The sequence below is a fragment of the Condylura cristata genome, unplaced genomic scaffold (assembly GCF_000260355.1).
Source record: "Condylura cristata isolate star-nosed mole 26May11 unplaced genomic scaffold, ConCri1.0 scaffold00020, whole genome shotgun sequence".
NCBI lineage: Eukaryota > Metazoa > Chordata > Mammalia > Eulipotyphla > Talpidae > Condylura > Condylura cristata.
Window position 1 is genome coordinate 9,404,109 of NW_004567121.1, and position 6,243 is coordinate 9,410,351.

General features: G+C 36.1%; 1 protein-coding gene across 1 annotated transcript in view; it reads left to right on the forward strand.

Annotated features, from left to right (window-relative positions):
• PSME4 (proteasome (prosome, macropain) activator subunit 4) overlaps positions 1-6,243 on the forward strand; it is an 84,027-nt gene that overhangs the window by 7,862 nt on the left and 69,922 nt on the right. The window lies entirely within an intron of this gene.

Genomic DNA, 6,243 nt, shown 5'->3' on the forward strand with positions numbered 1-6,243 from the left:
GTAAAGTTATATAATAACTGATTTTCAGGCTCTGTGCCTGTGTCTGTGTCTGAAGGCAGAAAAGTTCTCTCAAACATTATAACCTGGGAAACTTAACCCAGAGGAAGGAGAAGCACAACTGAGACTTGAGGTTGGATTTAGCTAGGTAAGGAGGAGCCATTTATTGCAGGGGATTAGAGATAGAAATGAACAAATTGTCCTTGAAACTACTGAAGTCTGTAATCAGAGCACCATACTGAAAACCTCTTTTCCTCTTTAGGCCCTATGCTCCAGGGCTATTTATTTACTTTAGTATTTTCTTTGCCTGTTGCCATGACTGATTATTAAATAACCCTCTGTAAAGCATTTTTTTTAAAGTTTTATTTATGCATATGAGAACTGGGGTACAGGGCAGGGGTGGGGGTGAGAGGATTCACCAGAGACAGAGTAAAGAACAGAATAGGCAGAATAACTGAAGTACATTGCTAAGGGGAGCAGCAGGTGAGTCAGGAGAGGTCTGCTGTGCCATGTGCATAGATAGATAGCTCCCTGGCCGGGGATCAAACTCATGCTGCAGTGGCTGAGGATGGCTTTTTACTGCTGCAATTAAACCCCTTGTGCCACTAGAGATGACCCACTCTATAAAGCATTTTGAGAAATGAATGCCCTTATCAATGCTTCAAAAGACAAGCAACTGGGAGAAGAGTAGAGGCATCTTTATTAGGTGTTAATAGTGAATGATTTTATTGCTCTAGAAACGGTCATTTCAGATTTAATGTGATAAGAAATGTCTCTAAAACACAATATGCTGAAATTCCAGTGTGTGTCTACCCTTAATAGATGGTATGAAAGTGTATACCTTATATGTCCTTGTTCATGTAGCTCCTTCTGTCAGAAATATTATACTTGGTAAAAATTACCTACCTGCTTTTTAATGTTTTAGAAACCTACTCTTATTTTTAAAGCCAGTTTAGTGAATTGGTCACATGTGTTAGCTTGAAGTGTTTTTTCATTTGTTTGTTTGTTTTTTAGTTCTTTAAAAAATATATTTATTTATTTACATTGTTCTTCATTTTGTAAATTTTTCATCTCATTTGTCATCCCCATGAACTTCTCACCACCAATTCACCCATGTGGCATCACGATAGTCCCGTGTGCTTTTCCTGCCCCAGTTTTGATCCTGTTCCCCTCTCCACTCCCTTAAAATGTCTGGTTTATGGTTGTTCTTTGACTTTCATTTTCACTTTATTACAATTGCTCTTTTTTTCTTTCCTGCTCCCTTATGCTCCTGCTGTGAGTGAAACCATCCAGTATTTTTCTTTGTCTTTCTGGCTTATTTCCCTGAGCATGATCCCTTTCAGCTCCACCCATGTTGCCACAAAAGGCATGCATTTATCTTTTTTGATTGCTGAGTAATATTCCCATTGTGTGTATGTACCACATCTTCTTAATCCAGTCATCTATTTTTAGGCATTTGGGTTGATTCCTCATCTTGCCTATTGTAAATAGAGCAGCAATAAACTTAGGGGTGCAGGTGTCCTTTTGAATCAATGTTTTTGTATCCTTTAGTTAGATAAGTAGGAGTGGGATTACTGGGTCATATGGAAGTTCCATTTTTAGCAATTTGACAAACCTCCAAATAGCTTTTCATAGTGGTTTTACCAGTTTGTATTCCCACCAGCAGTGTATTATAGTTCCTTTTTCTCCACATCTTCGCCAGCATTTGTTGTTGCTAGTTAATATGTGCCATTCTCACTAGTGTGAAATGGCATTTCATTGTGGTTTTGATTTGCATTTCCCTTATTACAAGTGATGCTGAACACTTTTTCATATGCTTTTTGGCTGTCTGCATTTCCTCTTTGTTTGGAGAAGTCTGTTTTTAGCTCTTTTGCCCATTTTTTGATGGGGTTGTTCACTTTATTTTTGTTGAACTTCATCAGCTCTTTGTGATCAGTCCTTTGTCATTAGCACTGTGTGCAAAAATTTTCTATCATCAATGTGGTATCTCTTTGTTTTGTGTAATGTCTCTTTTGCTGTACAGAATCTCTTTAACTTGATGTAGTCTCAGCTGTTTATCCTTTTCTTCACTATCCTTGCTTTGGGTGATATATCTTTAAAGATGTTACTGAGGTGTATGTCATGTAGTGTTTCGCCCACCTTCCAGATATTTTATAATTTCGGGTCTTATGTCTAGTTCTTTAATCCATTTCAAGTTGGTTTTCGTGCATGGTATGAGGTAGTAATCTAGATTGTTGAACTTGTTTGCACGTTGCTGTTCATAGTATTCTCTGATTATTCTTTTGATTTCTGCTGTGTCTATTGTAATTTCTTCTCATTTATGATGCTGTTTATTTGTACTTTCTCCTGTTTTTTCTTTGTGAGCCTAGTTAGAGGTTTGTCTATTTTGTTTACTTTTTCAAAGAACCAACCAACTTTTGGTTTCATTGATTTTTGGGGGGGGTTGTTTTCTGACTTCTATTTCATTTATAGCTTGAAGGTGTTTTAAATATATATATATATACACATGTGTATGTATGTATGTATGTATGTATGTATGTATGTATGTATGTATGTATGTATGTATGTATGTATAGTTAGCCCTGGTGACCACCTGTTTGTTATTATATAAGCCATACATGTTTTTAAGATACATTCAATTACCTAAAAAGTACTTTTCAGAATGTTTGTTTCTTCTGGTTAAAACAGGTTTGAATAGGTATAGAGGCATATTTCCTGCCAGCAAGTAGCTTTCAGTCATTTAACAAAATATAGTAAAGTATGAATACATAAGTATAGTATGTGATAGAATGTGAACAGTTCTCAAGTTTGATATAAGCCATTGGGGTATTGAGGATAGAAAACTTAGTTGGAAATGAAGATTTCATTAAGGACAAAGTAGATAGGCTTCTAAGGATATAAGCAGATAATTTGTAAGCTAATAATTATAGAATGTAGTAAGCAAAGTATATATTTAACCTCAGAACTAATTAAGGAAATATAAATTGAAATATGATATTTTTAACGATTTGATGAATTTTTAAAAACATTTATTTATGCATATAGAACTGGGGTGCTAACAGAGGTTCAGGGGCAGTGAAGGGATTCGCCAGAGACAGAGTGGGGAGCAGAACAAGCAGATTGACTAAGTAAACTGCTGAGGGGAGCAGCGGGCAGATCAGGAGAGGTCTGTCCTGCTATGTGGATCACCTCTGGAGCAGGGATCGAACTCACATGGTAAAGTGGCTATGGCCAGCTTGTAGTGCTATGTCGTAACCCATTATGCCACCAATGAGGGCCTATTTAATTAATTTTTAAAGCCATGTGTTGTGCCAAGGTATAGTGGTTCTCACTATATTGAGATAGCTGGGGAACATATTTAAAAAAAAAAAAAACTGATACCAAGGGCCCAACTCCACAAAGTTTAAATCAGAATGTCTTTCATGTACAAGGATCAGCTGAGCATCACTATAGCCTTATGAGGAAATCCAGATTTCTACAAATACTTAGAAGGTTAAATGACTTGCCCAAGGGATTTGGCAAAGAATAGTTTGAATTTCTAGTAAACTTGGAGCATCTTGATGCTTCTGCTTGCTTGATTACTGTGTGGAAATCTGTAAGTATTCTGTCTTTTCCAGATTGCTTATAACTTTAGGAATTGTAAGCCAAGTCAGCATGGAAACGTAAAATATTCTCCACTTTAAGCTAAAAACCTAGCTTGCATTAGTGTTTTTGTTTTTTGTTTTTTTTTTAAGATTTATTTATTTATTTAGACATACAGAATGAGGTACAGGCCAGAGGAACAGGGGCAGTGATAGGATTCACCAGAGACAGAGTGGGAAATCGAACAGGCAGATCACTGAAGTACACTCTTGAGGGGGTGAGTCAGGAGAAGTCTGCTGCATCATATGGATCACATCCACGGATGGGGATCAAACTCATACTCAAGTGGCTGCAGCTAGCTTGCAGTGCTGCGTCCTAACCTGTTGCGCCACCAGGGAGGGCCAGTTTTCTGACCTTTTGTATGATAAAAACTTTGATTTAGGAAGAAATCACAAAACCTTAAAGTTTAATTTATTCCACTTCTGTTTATGTATAAATATACGCACATATACATGTGTGCACACATACATCTTTAGAATATTGATGTCCAGCATTCACTCATTCAAGTAAATTGCATACATTGATTTTAATTGTACAATTCAGTCTATTTTTATATGTGTATACACTCATGTAACCCTATGCATATTAAGATGTGGAATATTTTAAGCACCATACAAAGGTTCTACTTCCCATTTTATACTTTCTCCCGAGATAACTGCTGTTCATTTTGACACCATTGACTAGTATTGCTCATTCTTTCCAAGATCATTCTTTAAAATTTAATCATAATATTCATTCTTTTGTTTTGCTCAATGTGATAATTGTCTTGTTTACACACATTTTTGAAAATGTCTTTGGATGATATGTGTACTCATTGCCTATATACTTAGTATGGGATCGCTGGACCATAGAGTAGGCTTTTGCTTAGCTTTCCTAAGTAATGTCATATAGCTGTTACAGAAAGGCTATACCACTTTGCACTCTCATCAGGAAAATGTAGTTGCTCTGCAGTCTCATCAAAACTGTGTTGTTTGGCTGGTGTGAAATTGTGGTAATTTATTGTGGTTTTAATTTTTTAATTTGTTTTTTCCTGATTATCAGTACCATATGCAGCATCTTTTGATAAATTTATTGGACAGCTGGTATTATCTTTTGACAAATGCTTGAGTCATTTGTATGTTTTTCGTTGGATTGTCTTTTTTTTTTTAACTGATTGAAGTCATGTTTATGTATTTTGGATATGTTTTTGATCATGTATTCCAAATATCCAACTGGATTTTCACCTTTACTGGTGTCTTACTGTGAGTAGAATTTGTTGATTTCAATAGTTTTTTTTTAATCCTTTTAGTACTATTTGTGCTCTGGAAAAGAAATCTTGGACTGCATTTTGAGAAATACTGAAGCAAAAACCACTTTCTTTTTGGCAAGAATTATTTACTGGTTGACAGAGGGAAACAGGTTTCTTAAGAATTCCCTTAAATTCTCTATTTTTGTCAACAGTTCTAGCTCTTCTAAGAGTCCTCCTTTTGATCTTTTCATTATTGTATTAAATATGGTCCTCTGTGAATTGTACGTCCCAACTATTATACACTACTTTCTTTCTGCTGCAGTAAAATCAATAGGCTATAAGCCTCTATGTTATTTCAATGATAGAGCCATATTTGTCCAGTTTTCTGCAGAAGTATATGAGCCACCATAGAGAATGAGTGCATAAAGCCACAGTATCTGTAATCTTGGGTAGGTTGCAGTAGCCAATGAAAACAAATAATGCTTCTTTGTACTTTTATATTCTGTCTTTTCTTAAAAGGCATAGTTTGTTTTCATTTGAAAACATTTAAGTGATTATAGCTTTTACTCTAAATTTAGCGTGAAATCAAGAAGGTAGTCCCATGTTATTCAAATCAGCAGCTTTAAGTACCTTTGGCAACCCAAAGCCTATGATCTGTATATTGTGTCTTCACTAGTTCATTTGCTGTGCAATCCAGGTGGCTAAGAAACGTCTACAGTATCTACTGGCAGAGATACTTATTGTTCTGCCCCCTGGTGCTTGGTTGCATGGTCCTAAAGACGAAATCTTGTCCTAAAGACAAATCTTGCAAGATATGTATAAATACAAAATATCCTCAGATAATGAGAAAGTATGCTTAGTAGACCAGGAATTTCCAGAAAAAGAGACCATTGTTAGATACCCCAGTTTTAGAAGTTACATGTAAGTAATTTAATGATATGATATGATAATATGATCTTAACTATTAAGGAAGTGCTAAAAGCCATGTCAGGAATGTTAATGCTCTCTTTTCTGTTGACTTATTTCTTTTATTTAATTATTTATCAAATGATGTTTTTTAAAGTAGTCAGCAATTTGTTCTAAGTATGTCCTGGCTACTTCTGAATCCTTATATGCTATGAGTGGTCACTCTTGATTTTTGGGAGATCTTTTCTTTAAATTTGGTTTTAGGCCCTCCCTGCTGGCACAATGGGTTAAAGCACAGCACTAAGAAGTCAAAGCCATTTCAGCATGAGTTCGATCCTGCCCTGGAGGTGATCCACATGGCACGGCAGACCTCTCCTGATCCACCCACTGTTCCCCTCAGTAGTGTACTTCGTCAGTCTGCCTGTTCTGCTCCCCATTCTGACTTTGGTGAACCTTCTCACCACCCCTGC